General features: G+C 40.8%; 1 pseudogene; it reads left to right on the top strand.

Annotated features, from left to right (window-relative positions):
- Window positions 1-3,316: 3,316 nt before the first annotated feature.
- Window positions 3,317-14,687, top strand: LOC145862312 (uncharacterized; annotated as a pseudogene).
- Window positions 14,688-16,349: the final 1,662 nt, after the last annotated feature.

Here is a 16,349-nt window from a genome sequence, read left to right as displayed (position 1 = left end):
CCCAATCATTGCCCAACAATTCCAAATGCCATCCTGGATTAAAAAATATTTTTGGGGCCAAAATTAAACATAACAATTCTCATGGCTACTTCTTTAGCTTGCGGGTGCAAGGTTAGCTAGCTAGCTAACGTTAACGTGTTCTAACTAGCTCGATGCGATGGACAAAAATCTGCCACATTTGGCGGCCAAAAACAAATCTATGATTGAGAAATATGCATTATTGTAAGGACAGTTTAGAGGGCACTATGGTGTTGAATGCTGAGCTGTAGTCAATGAATAGCGTTCTCACATAGGTGTTCCTTTTGTCCAGGTGGGAAAGGGCAGTGTGGAGTGCAATAGAGATTGTGTCATCTGTGGCTCTGTTGGTGAGGTATGCAAATTGGAGTGGGTCTAGGGTTTCTGGGATAATGGTGTTGATGTGAGCCATGACCAGCCTTTCAAAGTATTTCATGGCAACAGACGTGAGTGCTACAGGTCGGTAGTCATTTAGGCAGGTTACCTTAGTATTCTTGGGCACAGGGACTATGGTGGTCTGCTTGAAACATGTTGGTATTACAGACTCAGTCAGGGACAGGTTGAAAATGTCAGTGAAGACACTTGCCAGTTGGTCAGCGCATGCTTGGAGTACATGTCTTGGTAATCTGTCTGGCCCAGCGGCCTTGTGAATGTTGACCTGTTTAAAGGTCTTACATCGGCTGCAGAGAGCGTGGTCACACAGTCGTCCGGAACAGCTGATGCTCTCATGCATGTTTCAGTTTAACTTACCTCGAAGCGAGCATAGAAGTTATTAAGCTCATATGGTAGGCTCGTGTCACTGGACAGCTCTCGGCTGTGCTTCCCTGTAATAGTTTGCAAGCCCTGCCACATCCGACGAGCGTCGAAGCCAGTGTAGTACGATTCGATCTTAATCCTATATTTACACTTTGCCTGTTTGATGGTTTGTCGGCGGGCATAGGGGGATTTCTTATAAGCTTCCGGGTTAGAGTCCCACTGTTTGAAAGCGGCAGGTCTACCCTTTAGCTCAGTGCCAATGTTGCCTGTAATCCATGGCTTCTGCTTTGGGTATGTACATACAGTCACTGTAAAGACGACGTCCTCAATGCACTTATTGATAAAGCCAGTGACTGATGTGGTGTACTCAATGCCATTGGAAGAATCCCGGAACATATTCCAGTCTGTGCTAGCAAAACAGTCCTGTAGTTTAGCATCTGCTTCATCTGAACACTTTTTTATAGACCGAGTCACTGGTGCTTCCTGCTTTAATTTTTGCTTGTCAGCAGGAATCAGGAGGATAGAGTTATGGTCAGATTTACCAAATGGAGGGCGAGAGAGAGCTTTGCACGTGTCTCTGTGTGTGGAGTACAGGTGGTCTAGAATACTTTTCCCTCTGGTTGCACATTTTAACATGCTGATAGAAATTAGGTAAAACGGATTTAAGTTTCCCTGGATTAAAGTCCCTGGCCACTAGGAGCGCCGCCTCTGGATGAGCGTTTTTTCTATTTTCTTATGGCGGAATACAGCTCATTCAGTGAGGTTTTAGTCCTAGCCTCAGTCTGTGGTGGTATGTAGACAGCTACAAAAAATACAGATGAAAACTCTAGATAGAGAATCTCATGATAAACTGTAGACCACACTATCTCAGGCGAGCAAAACACTGAGACTTCCTTAGATATTGTGCACCAGCTATTGTTTACGAATATGCATAGGCCCCCGCCCCGTGTCTTACCAAAGGCTGCTGTTCTGTCCTGCCGATAGAGTGTATAACCCACCAGCTGTATGTTCTTAATGTCGTCGTTCAGCCACGACTCAGTGAAACATAAGATATTACAGTTTTTAATATCCCGTTGGTAGGATATACGTGCTTTCAGTTTGTCCCATTTATTTCCAAGATATTGAACGTTAGCTAGCAGAACGGAAGGCAAGGACAGATTAGCCACTCGTCGCCTGATCCTCACAAGGCATCCTGATCTCTTTCAGCGAAACCTACGTTTTCTTTTCCAGTGAATCACGGGGATCTGGGCCTGGTCGGGTGTCTGTGGTATATCCCTCGCGTCCGACTCATTAAAGAAGAACTTCTCGTCCAATTTGAGGTGCGTAATCCCAGTTCTGATGTTTAGAAGTTCTTTTCGGTCATAAGAGATGGCAGCAGCAACATTATGTACAAAACAAGTTACGAACAACGCAAAAAAACTAATAAAATAGCATAGTTGGTTAATAGCCAATAAGACGGCAGCCCTACCCTCCGGCACCATCTTACTCCAGGTAAAGTATTCTCAGAAACAAAAATCACTTAAATATTTAGCTGGCTGATGTTTGGTGCTGCAATTTAAGCCACAGGCCCTGCTCTGCTAGCCAAGCATTGTACGCCTTTTAGTAATAGGATACTTGGATAGGTGAATGCATAGATTTCACTCCTTCACAGGCATAGATTCAATCCAATGAGAACAGTGATTTTATTCTATGTCAGGGTCATAATGTGAGTTCAGTGAGGAATTTTTGCTCAGTGTTACTGAGGACTTGTTATTCAGTATTACTGAGCAATGAGCAATTAATGGTATGTGGTTTGTGTTGAATACCTCATTTCAGAACCCAAGCAGTACCCCCAATGATAAGACGAGAGAAGTGGTTTACGTTGCTTGATTGACTACCTGGCTAAAGATGGATGGAAGGGGTGCATACTGGCGGCAGATACGTTTTTGGCGGCAAAAACTGTGTTTCCAACGGCGCAGTTTAATAATAAAAATCACCGTAAACAGAACAATAAATACAATGGGTACAAAACCCGTCGCACACCAGAATAACGTGCACAAGCACTTACAATAAACAATTCCAGACAAGGACATGGGGGGGAAACACAGGGTTAAATACAGAACATGTAATGATGGAATTGAAACCAGGAGTGTGGGAAGACAAGACAAAACAAATGGAAAATGAAAACTGGATCGATGATGGCTAGAAGACCAGCGAAGCCGACCGCCGAGTGCCGCCCGAACAAGGAGAGGGACCAACTTCGGCGGAAGTCGTGACAATGGAGGTGTCCTCATTAAAGACTACCATATATGAGGGCAATAAAGCATTTTCTGACCTGAATATTCGATCACCTGTGTGTGTGTGTGTGTGTGTGTGTGTGTGTGTGTGTGGTGTGTGTGTGGTGAGAATGTTCACTGCATTCTGATAAAAATAAGGGCATCTCGTAATCTATCTTGATTAAAATTTGCATGTAAAATTTGATCTCAACATTAAAAGGATATGTCTGTATTTTTTATATTTTTACAGGAAGCTGAAGGGGATGATGTCCTGCAGGACCTTACACAACATGATCAAGAAGGAGGTTGCCCTGGTGAGTGATGGTCCAGAGGAGATAGGCATTGTCCTAGAGCGTGTCCAAGTGATCACCAGGTCTGGGCAGTGTTGCACAGGCTTTCTTCTTGTCATGACATGCTCTGAATATTAGCTACCCAAAAAAGCTGAAGTACATGTTTGAGGCATTCCAGAAACTGTTTGTGGAGCTGGACTGCTGAAATCTCACAGTCAAGAGTAGGCCGTCATTGTAAATAAGAATTTGTTCTTAACTGACTTGCCTAGTTAAATAAAGGTTAAATAAAAAAAGAATAAAAAGAAAGATGACAGCCCTCAAGAACCAATTGCTGTCCTCTTGACGTTACCCTAGGATAGGGGGCGCCACAGCGCATTTTGGAAAAAATTCGTGCCCATTTTCAACGGCCTACTAATCAAACTCAGAAGCTAGGATATGCATATAATTAATACCTGTGGATAGAAAACACCCTAAAGTTTCTAAAACTGTTTGAATGGTGTCTGTGAGTATAACAGAACTCATATGGCAGTCAAAACCCCGAGACCGATTGAAACAGGAAGTGGAATTCTGAATTGTGGACTCAACTTCACATCGTTGCCTATTATTCATACCGTGAGCTATCGTTATTTGAGCACTTCCTATTGCTTCCACAAGATGTCGCCAGTCTTTACAAAGTGTTTTGAGCCTTCTACTGTCGAAACTCAGTGAATGAGACGCGTTGGAAATTGGTCACAGGGGGAGGGCCATCACCATTATGACGCCGGCGGCCCTATCTACCCCCACCTTTGGAAACGTTTTGAAACACAATGAAATCGTCCCCCTCGAATCTTATTGGCTCTCTTGTTGAAACAGGCCCTGAAGATTTATGTTATACAACGTTTGACATGTTTGAACGAACCTAAATGGGAAAAAAATAAATAAATCCGAAACGGATATATACATACATACATACATACATACATACATACATACATACATACATACATACATACATACATACATACATACATACACACACACACACACACACACACACACACACACACACACACACACACACAGCTCTGAAGTGACAACGATACTGAAGAGTCTGCTTAGGAGACAAATACTCTCAACTGTTTGAATAATAAAAATAGAGTTTAAGTTACCTGTGATGAATGCTGAAAACAAAAACTGTAATTTCTGTATGCAGGAAATCCTATTTTAATAATGGGCATGGTAAGAATTGACTACCAAAGTGCGAATCACAATTCCCATGACACCTTCTAGCAAAATCTGAAAAGCGGTTCCTTCATTTATTCCATAGGATATTTTTAGATTAATTTAAAATAAGGTCTGTGTTGGGTTTAGGCTTACACCGCCTTGCCAATTTTATAACTGTGTAGATATCCATAGGATATAACTCTGATCAATATAAGCGAAGATAAAACATTTTGTAGAGTGGATTTATGAAAATATGTTGACAAACATTACCTAGTGAGATTTACACGGGTATCAAAACGTCGAGGCGGTTTAAGCACAAAACACAGCCCTTATTTGAAGTAGATCAAGACATTCTATATGGAAGACATGAACGGTAAAATAACGAAGGAACCCCTTTCAAGTTCAGCCGCAAGTTATTACAGGAATTATGACGCGTCGACTATTTATCTCTAAACCATATATCTTTGACTATTACGAGCCTGCTGCTGCCTACCACCGCTCAGTCAGGCTGCTCTATGAAATATCAAATCATAGACTTAACTATAATATAATAAACCTTAGGGCATTAATATGGTCAAATCCGGAAACTATCATCTCGAAAACATTATTCTTTCAGTGACATACGGAACCGTTACGTATTTTATCTAACGGCTGGCATCCATAAGTCTAAATATTCCTGTTACATCGCACAACCTACAATGTTATTTCATAGTTCCGTAAAATTCTGGCAAATTAGTTCGCAACGAGCCAGATTCTGTATACCCTGATTCTGCGTGCAACGAACGCAAGAGAACTGACACAATTTCACCTGGTTAATATTGCCTGCTAAGCTGGATTTCTTTTAGCTAAATATGCAGGTTTATTGATTTTACGAAAGGCATTGATGTTTATGGTTAGGTACAGTCGTGCAACGATTGTGCTTTTTTTCGCAAATGTGCTTTTGTTAAATCATCCCCGTTTGGCGAAGTCTGCTGTCTTTGTTAGGAAGAAATAGTCTTCACAGTTCGCAACAAGCCAGGCGGCCCAAACTGCTGCATATACCCTGACTCTGTTTGCAAGAGAAGTGACACATTTTCCCTAGTTAAAAGAAATTCATGTTAGCAGGCAATATTAACTAAATATGCAGGTTTAAAAATATATACTTGTGTATTGATTTTAAGAAAGACATTGATGTTTATGGTTAGGTACACGTCGGAGCAAAGACAGTCCTTTTTCGAGAATGTGCACCACATCAATTATATGCAAAGCAGGACAGGCTAGATAAACTAGTAATATCATCAACCATGTGTAGTTAACTAGTGATTATGATTGATTGATTGTTTTTTTTATAAGATAAGTTTAATGCTAGCTAGCAACTTACCTTGGCAACGTAAAGCAGGTGGTTAGAGCGTTGGGCTAGTTAAAGGTTGCATCCCCAAGCTGACAAGGTAAAAATCTGTCGTTCTGCCCCTGAACTAGGCCGTCATTGAAAATAAGAATGTGTTCTTAACTGACTTGCCTAGTTAAATAAAGGTTTTAAAAAATATATATATATATATATATATATATATATATTTATATACATTAAAAAAAAAAATACTAAAAAAAAAATACTAAAAAATAAATAAATAAATAAAACAAAATCGGCAAATCGGTGGCCAAAAATACCGATTACCGATTGTTATGAAAACTTGAAATCGGCCCTAATTAATCGGCCATTCCGATTAATTTGTCGACCTCTAGTCGAGAGCCATGCATCCTCCGAAACACCACCCTGCCAAGCTGCACTGTTTATTTTTTTTTGCGGGGGGGTGTAGATCAGCTTTAATATTGCAGATAGATTGTAGCTTCCATCAATGTAATTGTCTGCATCACTTCCAATCCCCCATATATTTTTTTGCAAATATATATTTATATACAGTGAGGGAAAAAAGTATTTGATCCCCTGCTGATTTTATACATTTGCCCACTGACAAAGAAATGATCAGTCTATAATTTTAATGGTAGGTTTATTTGAACAGTGAGAGACAGAATAACAACAACAAAAATCCAGAAAAACGCATGTCAAAAATGTTATAAATTGATTTGCATTTTAATGAGGGAAATGGATTGGCTTGATGGGCACTTCTTACGTACCATATGGTCAAGCTGCTCCCACAACAGCTCAATTGGTTTGAGATCCGGTGACTGTGCTGGCCATTCCAATATAGACATAATACCAGCTGACTGCTTCTTCCCTAAATAGTTCTTGCATAGTTTGGAGCTGTGCTTTGGGTCATTGTCCTGTTGTAGGATGAAATTGGATCCAATTCAGCGCCGTCCACAGGGTATGGCATGGTGTTGCAAAATGGAGTGACAGCCTTCCTTCTTCAAGATCCCTTTTACCCTGTACAAATCCCCCACTTTACCACCACCAAAGCCCCCCACAGACCATCACATTGCCTCCACCATGCTTGACAGATGGCGTCAATCACTCCAACAGTATCTTTTACATTTTTCTGCGTCTCACGAATGTTCTTCTTAGTGATCCGAACATCTCAAACTTAGATTCAGCTGTCCACAACACTTTTTTCCAATCTTCCTCTGTCCAGTGTCTGTGTTCTTTTCCCCATCTTAATCGTTTATTTTTATTGGCCACTCTGAGAGATGGCTATTTCTTTGCAAATCTGCCTAGAAGGCCAGCATCCCGGAGTCGCCTCTTCACTGTTGACGTTGAGACTGGTGTTTTGTGGGTACTATTTAATGAAGCTGCGACTTGAGGACTTGTGAGGAGTCTTTTTCAATCTAGACACGCTAATGTACTTGTCCTCTTGCTCAGTTGTGCACCGGGTCCTCCCACTCCTCTTTCTATTCTGGTTAGGGCCAGTTTGTGCTGTTCTGTGAAGGGAGTAGTACACAGCGTTGTACAAGATCTTCAGTTTAGAATAGAATAGCCTTCATTTCTCAGAACAAGAATAGACTGACAAGTTTCAGATGAAAATAAAGGCAGCCCGTGCTGCAAATACAAAATAGATGATTGTTGAGTTGCACCTGTCAGTGAAAAGTAGAGAGAACCAGCCAGGCATATGGCAATACTTCGAAATTCAATTGTGGGATAACATAGTTTGGAAAGCAAATGGCTATTGCTGTAAAGAGAAGACAATGAAAATACTCTAATTTGTCTTTTAGTTGAGCAAACAGTATCTTGGCACAAAACATCTTATTGGCACCAGCGAAGAGGATCGGCCATTCCCCTGGTGAGTTCTCACTGCGTATATTCACCCTTTATCATTGTTGTGTCAGTGCCATGAGATTCAAACTCACAACCTTTGGCCTTAAGTAACCATATGTCTTATGTAACCATACCAAACGTAACATATCATATTAAATGGTGAGTCTCGGATTTATGTACGGAATAATAGGAAATGCTCTGAAACCAGGTTGATGCATAGGCTAGTGATTTTGCTGTTCAGTTGCTAGTCTTGTTGGCTAAGGAAAACTAAGTGTGGACAGTTATTCTAACATCTTCAAAGTGCGCAGACACGTCATTGCATCCTCGACTTGCATGTTCTGTTAAGATGAATTACCATAATCGAAAAGTGATTTCTGTCATTCTGAGCACTGTGGATGCTGACCGGTCAAATGTCCGGCGCCACATTTTCATAACATAAACCCTGGTGGGAGAATGTGCTGTGCACACACACACAAACACACACACACACACACTTGTATAACTAACCTACAGCATTTTCCCTAACCATAAACCTAATCCTAGCTCCCAACCCTAACCATAAAACTAACCCTAGCTCCTAACCCTAAACCTAATTCTAACACTAATTCTAACCTTAACCCTAAAACCCCTAGAAATATCATTTGACCTTGTGGGGACTAACAAAATATCCCCAGTTGGTCAAATTTTCGTTTGTTTACTATTCTAGTGGGGACTTCTGGTCCTAGCCAGATAGCTATCTGGCTAGCAACTTCTGGTCCTAACATAAATAACATTCCTCTCTGTTTGAGTCGGGTTGTTGAGAAGGCTAAATTAGCTGCATTAACTAAGTGAAGGGTATTCTAAGAAGAACACAAATTACAATGAAACATAGTTCTCTGCAGCTTCTTTAATTTGTTAAAAACTGTTCAGCTATTGTCTCTCTTTGAGTCAACTACTCACCACATTGTATGCACTGCAGTGATTTTAGCTGTTAATTACTACTTTTTTTATGTTTCACAATTTTTACTTTTATTAAATTATTAGGATGGTTTTCCCTTCCTCCTCTGAGGAGCCTCCACTGTTAGTGTTTTCACCTCCAGGTGGCAAGTGGGCAAATGTAATGTATGTGTGTACTTAATGCAAGATCATTCCTGGTTTCAGGAAAGAAAAGTGTTAATTTTCGTAAGAGGATGTGCCAATTGGAAAGGTCAGAACTGTCTATAGAAAACAAATCAAGCCAGTATTCATCATTACTCAAGCTCTCCACAGACACATAAAACGAGGTGCCTGTCGGAATCCTGATGATCCCCCTCAGTCAAATAAAATAAAGGCATCTGGATTTAACAGCTCGTCTTATACAACATTGAGCAAAACATTTAAAGTTTAAGAATTGTTATTTCAGAGTGATTTTCTATAGAACTGTCATAGTATAATATCTCATTTCTGTCACTATGTCCTGTATGTTTGTTATATAGCAGGAGTTGTTTCTGCATGCAGGAAATATTACACATCAGAACCAGAGATATACAGAATACAATTATCTAAGTCTTACAACAACGTTACCATACCCTCAAATCATCTTCGCCTGCAGTAACCAATCGCTCTCACATTCATATCTTATTTTTGAGAATTCTTTAACAAGACTGTTCCGATGGTTCCTGTCCTGCCTGACCATCTCAAGGTCGTCCGTGGCTGTGTGTGGAGCTGTTTGTGAGGGGGATTAGAGGCCTAATAGACAGTGCCCAGCTCTAATGAAAGGCCTCTGCATTGTCCCCCATCTATAGATCACAAGCTGCCATTTCCATTTTCATGCGTGCCCAGACGCATCACCAAGGGAATTTCATGGCTGATTTGTTGATCTCTGTGGACTGATTCTCACAGGTGTGTGTAAATAACAGAAGAGGGTTTTGTGTGCGTGATCCTGCCTAAACAGTCAACATGTTTTAATAACAGTTATTTGGCTAATATCTGTGCACGGATCGATTACACAGACAAAAATATGACAATAAATATAGCACTCACACAGGAATGAAACGCATGAAAGAATCTCAGGTCCTTCCAGTCACTCAATCTGAAATACTTATATTTCACATGCAGTATTATAACCTGCCATTTCCTCAGGTAGCATTTTCACAAGTAGATTCGGTTGCAGCAGAATCTGCTATGCTTAATTTTTTATCAGTAGAATCTGCCAGAGCTAAACCAAATAATGACCATATGTAGAGAGGAAGAATGAAGGACAGCAGAATTCTCCCACTTACTTGCTGTATCCTGTCTGCACAGTGACACACCAGTCTTGTGACACTGATCGTTTTCCCGGACTCAAATCCCCTCTCGATACCTACACTGTGAAGGTTAATGGGGGAGAAAGGACTTTGTCATAAAGCAGAGCACCTTGTGTCTCGTTTGTGTCGACATGCAGTTAAAGAAGAGGGATGCAGTGACACCAGTCACTTCAGAACAACTTGTCATAGCGTCCTACTTCAGAATACTATATCATGTAGCATTACAAGTGGATGTGTCAAGTACAAGGACATACAGTTGAAGTCGGAAGTTTACATACACCTTAGCCAAATACATTTAAACTGTTTTTTTTATACAATTCCTGACATTTACTCCAAGTAAAAAGTCCCTGTCTTAGATCAGTTAGGATCGCCACTTCATTTTAACTTCTCTAGGGCCGGCGGGACGAAATCGTCCCACCTACGTAACAGCCAGTGGAATCCTGTGGCGCGTTATTCAAATACCTTAGAAATGCTATTACTTCAATTTCTCAAACATATGACTATTTTACACCATTTTAAAGACAAGACTCTCGTTAATCTAACCACACTGTCCGATTTCAAAAAGGCTTTACAACGAAAGCAAAACATTAGATTATGTCAGCAGAGTACCCAGCCAGATATAATCAGACACCCATTTTTCAAGCTAGCATATAATGTCACAAAAACCCAGAAGACAGCTAAATGCAGCACTAACCTTTGATCTTCATCAGATGACACACCTAGGACATTATGTTATACAATACATGCATGTTTTGTTCAATCAAGTTCATATTTATATCAAAAAACAGCTTTTTACATTAGCATGTGACGTTCAGAACTAGCATACTTCCGGTGAATTTACTAAAAATGTACTAAATTACTCACGATAAACGTTCACAAAAAGCATAACAATTATTTTAAGAATTATAGATACAGAACTCCTCTATGCACTCGATATGTCCGATTTTAAAATAGCTTTTCGGTGAAAGCACATTTTGCAATATTCTCAGTAGATAGCCCGGCATCACAGGGCTAGCTATTTAGACACCCAGCAAGTTTAGCACTCACCAAAGTCAGATTTACTATTAGAAAAGTTTGATTACCTTTGGTGTTCTTCGTCAGAATGCACTCCCAGGACTTCTACTTCAATAACAAATGTTGGTTTGGTCCCAAATAATCCATTGTTATATCCAAATAGCGGCGTTTTGTTCGTGCGTTCAAGACACTATCCGAAAGGGTAAATAAGGGTGACGAGCATGGCGCATTTCGTGACAAAAAAATTCTAAATATTCCATTACCGTACTTCGAAGCATGTCAACCGCTGTTTAAAATCAATTTTTATGCCATTTTTCTCGTAAAGAAGCGATAATATTCTGACCGGGAATCTGTGTTTAGGTAAAAAGAGGAAAGAAAATAAAGCACGGGGTCGACTCGTGCACACGCCTAAGCCCATTGTCCTCTGATCGGCCACTTGCCAAAAGCGTAAATGTGTTTCAACCAGAGGCTGCCTCGATATCATTCAGCTTTTTCCCGGGTTCTGAGAGCCTATGGGAGCCGTAGGAAGTGTCACGTTACAGCAAAGATCCTCAGTCTTCAATAAAAAGAGCCAAGATGAACAACAACTTGTCAGACAGGCCACTTCCTGTAAGGAATCTTCTCAGGTTTTTGCCTGCCATATGAGTTCTGTTATACTCAGACACCATTCAAACAGTTTTAGAAACTTTAGGGTGTTTTCTATCCAAAGCCAATAATTATATGCATATTCTAGTTACTGGGCAGGAGTAGTAACCAGATTAAATCGGGTACGTTTTTTATCTGGCCGTGTTAATACTGCCCCCTACCCCCAACAGGTTAAGAATGTGAAATGTCAGAATAACAGTAGAGAGAATGATTTCTTTCATCACATTCCCAGTGGGTCAGAAGTTTACATACACTCAATTAGTATTTGGTAGCACTTCGTTTAAATTGTTTAACTTGAGTCAAACGTTTTGGGTAGCCTTCTACAAGCTTCCCACAATAAAATGGGTAAATGTTGGCCCATTCCTCCTGCAGAGCTGGTGTAACTGAGTCAGGTTTGTAGGCCTCCTTGCTCGCACACGCTTTTTCAGTTCTGCCCACAAATGTTCTATAGGATTGAGGTCAGGGCTTTGTGATGGCCACTCCAATACCTTGACTTTGTTGTCCTTAAGCCATTTTGCCACAACTTTGGAAGTATGCTTGGGGTCATTGTCCATTTGGAAGACCCATTTGCGACAAGCTTTAACTTCCTGACTGATGTCTTGAGATGTTGCTTCAAGATATCCACATAATTTTCCTTTCCTCATGATGCCATCTATTTTGAGAAGTGCACCAGTTCCTCCTGCAGCAAAGCACCCCCACAATATGATGATGCCACCCCGTGTTTCACGGTTAGGATGGTGTTCTTCGGCTTGCAAGCGTCCGCCTTTTTCCTCCAAACATAATGACGGTCATTACAGCCAAACAGTTCTATTTTTGTTTCATCAGACCAGAGGACATTTCTCCAAAAAGTCAGATCTTTGTCGCCATGTGAAGTTTTATGGCGGTTTTGGAGCACTGGCTGCAAAACCGCCGAGCGGTTTTCAGAGGTTGCTGAGTGGCCTTTCAGGTTATGTCGATATAGGACTCATTTTACTGTGGATATAGATACTTTTGTACCTGTTCCTTCAGCATCTTCACAAGGTCCTTTGCTGTTGTTCTGGGATTGATTTGCACTTTTTGCACCAAGTACGTTCATCTCTAGGAGACAGAACGCGTCTCCTTCCTGAGCGGTATGACGGCTGCGTGGTCCAATGGTGTTTATACTTCCGTACTGTTGTTTGTACAGATGAAGATGGTACCTTCAGGCGTTTGGAAATTGCTCCCAAGGATGAACCAGACTTGAAATACATCCACAGGTACACCTCCAATTGACCCAAATTACGTCAATTAGCCTATCAGAAGCTTCTAAAGCCATGACATCATTTTCTGGAATTTACCAAGCTGTTTAAAGGCACAGTCAACTTAGTGCATGTTAACTTCTGACCCACTGGAATTGTGATACAGTGAATTATAAGTGAAATAATCTGTCAGTAAACAATTTTTGGAAAGATTACTTGTGTCATGCACAAAGTAGATGTCCTAACCGACTTGCCAAAACTATAGTTTGTTAACAAGAAATTTGTGGAGTGGTTGAAAAACGGGTTATAATGACCTAAGTTTATGTAAACTTACGACTTCAACTGTAGATGTAGAAGGCGGTGCACAATTGGCCCAGCATCATCCGGGTTAGGGGAGGGTATGGCGGGGGGGGGGGGGGGGGGTTTACAGTTATGCCGTCATTGTAGATAAGAATTTGTTCTTAACTTGCCTAGTTAAATAAAGGTTAAATAAATAAAATGTTGCTCAAATAAAATAGTTGAGGTCTTCCACAACAGTTTCTTCTTCCAAAATGCAATCCATTTTGGACCAGGTTCCTTTGCTGATGCCAAAACATGCATTGCATGCGTAGTGATATTGTGCATTTTATATCACACATAAAAATGTTAAGCAAATTGAACTTGCAATTTCATCCACTGAAAACATTCACCTTTAGAAAGACAGCAGTCTATTTGACATGCAGAGGAAAAATATGTAACTCTCAAAAGGTCTCCTGGGCCCTTAGGGGAGTGAATGTACTGCATTGCATCTCATTCCCTTTCCAGACAATGTCTTTTTCTAGTGATTGTTCCACAGAGCCAAAGTGCTTTGTCACTGTGATGACAGTGTGAATGTCTCCATAAAGGCTGAATCCTTCACATTTTCACTTAACTCTATGCTGGAGACAACATGGCAACCCTTTGACATTTACGCATTACTGGTTTTCCACAGTAAATAATTGTGTGACAGATCACAGGTTTTTGACTGCTAATCAATCACAACATTATATTGAGATTGAGTTCAGGAACACCACTGAGATTGTGTTCAGGTGCATCTTGTTTCCATTGATCATCCTTGAGATGTTTCTACAACTTGGAGTTCACTTGTGGTAAATTCATTGGACATGATTTGGAAAGGCCCACACTGGTCTATATAAGGTCCCATAGTTGACAGTGCATGTCAGAGAAAAAAACCAAGCCATGAGTTCAAAGGAATTTTCCGTAGAGCTCCAAGACAAGATTGTGTCGAGGCACAGATCTTGGGAAGGGTACCTAAACATTTCTGCAGCATTGAAGGTCCCCAAGAACACAGCAGCCTCCATCATTCTTGAATGGAAGAAGTTTGGAACCACCAAGACTCTTCCTAGAGCTGGACGCTCGCCCAAACTGAGCAATCGGGGGAGAAGGGCCTTGGTCAGGGAGGTGACCAAGAACCAGATGGTCACTATGACAGAGATCCAGAGGTTCTCTGTGGAGATACGAGAACCATCCAGAAGGGCAAACATCTCTGCAGCACTCTACCAATCAGGCCTTTAGGGAAGAGTGGCCAGATAGAAGCCACTCCTCAGTAAAAGGCACATGACAGCCCACTTAGAGTTTTCCAAAAGCACCTACTGTAAAGACTCTCAGACCATGAGAAACAGGATTCTCTGGTCTGATGAAACCAACACTGAATTATTTGGCCTGAATGCCAAGTGTCACGTCTGGAGGAAACCTGGCACCAACCCTACGGTGAAGCATGGTGGTGGCAGCATCATGCTGTGGGGATGTTTTTCAGTGGCAGGGACTTGGAGACTAGTCAGGATCAAGGGAAAGATTAAAGGAGAAAAGTACAGAGAGATCATTGATGAAAACCTGCTCCAGGTTCACCTTCAAACAGGACAACGACCATAAGCACACAGCCAAGACAATGCAGGATTGGCTTCGGGACAAGTCTCTGAATGTCATTGAATGACCGAGCCAGAGGCCGGACTTGAACCCGATCTAACATCTCTGGAGAGACCTGAAAATAGCTGTACAGCGACACTCCCCATCCAACCTGACAGAGCTTGAGAGGATCTGCAGAGAAGAATGGGAGATACTCCCCAAATACAGGTGTGTCAAGCTTGTAGTGTCATACCCAAGAAGACTTGAGGCTGTAATCCCTGCCAAAGGTGCTTCAACAAAGTACTGAGTAAAGGGTCTGAATACTTATGTAAATGTAATAATTCATCTTTTTTGTATATAATACATTTGCAAAAATAAAAAAATAAAAAACGTTTTTGCTTCATCATTATGGGATAGTGTGTGTAGATTGATAAGAACAAAAAAAACATTCAATCCATTTTAGAATTAGGCTCTAACTTAAAATTCAAGGGTTCTGAATACTTTCCGAAGGCACTGTATATCATACAGTGGACACCTAAGCCTATAGCCTATTCATGCAATACCCTGATGTTTTTAGTGTACATATTCACAAATTGGGTATGGGAATTTCCACGTGGAGTTGATTAATATCAACAAATAGGGCACTAACAGCTACTGTACCAGTGTAGCTAGCTAGCATGCTAACCGTATCTAGCTAGCTAGGAAAGCCAAGTCAGCCTGTGCTCATGGTTCTCACAGGAGAAGTAAAATGATAGGCTACAATGACTTTGCTCATGATCATGCACGCTGCAAATGACACACGTTTACGTTTACGTCATTTAGCAGACGCTCTTATCCAGAGCGACTTATATAGTTATATGTACATTCACTTTGTAAGTTCCTTGAATGTTCTATTGCAGGTGCCTTTTCATTATCTGGATAGACACTTGGTTTCTAGCTAATGTTATTTCAGTCAAAACAGTTGAATGTGTAGTGAAGCAAAACTTTAGTGGTCAAATTTGGCCCATGGCTCAGGCCAAGGTGCTAAGTGGACATGAGGCTGTTTGGCTCAACTCAATCGCAAACAGGAATAACTTTGCATCTGTTTATGAATAATAAACAATGCCATGCTGGTGGGTGGTAACATTCAAATAAAAACGCAGCCCTGAAATGAAACATAGGTTGAAAAAAAATGGTATGTCATCATAGGAAAAGATATCGCATTAAGACAGATTTCCACGAAGTGGGCAGTTCGGATTTGTCACTTCAAGCCTTAATATATCATACTTTGACAAAAAAATGTAAGTATATATTTCTTTATATACCTAAAGGGGTCCTAAAATTCAAAATCATATAGCAAAATGATCCATGGTATGACCATCTTAAAATAATTCCATATTTTGGCTTAGTTCCCTCCTACAGACAAAATGTACTACAAACAAAATCATTCTGATGCCCTGTAACATGCTTTCCCGCTGGGCACAGGAGTCAGTTCCACGTCGGAGTCAGTTTAACATCTATTTTTGTCAACTATCATGAATTCAACCAAAACTTTCACCCTGTCAATGGATTTAAGTTAAAAGTTGAGTGAAAAAATACTCAATTCCCTTGGCTTGATTACTTTTTGCAAATCCAAT

This window comes from Salmo salar, chromosome 01 (genome assembly GCF_965601325.2).
Source record: "Salmo salar chromosome 01, fSalSal1, whole genome shotgun sequence".
NCBI lineage: Eukaryota > Metazoa > Chordata > Actinopteri > Salmoniformes > Salmonidae > Salmo > Salmo salar.
This window is presented reverse-complemented; position numbering and strand designations above follow the sequence as displayed.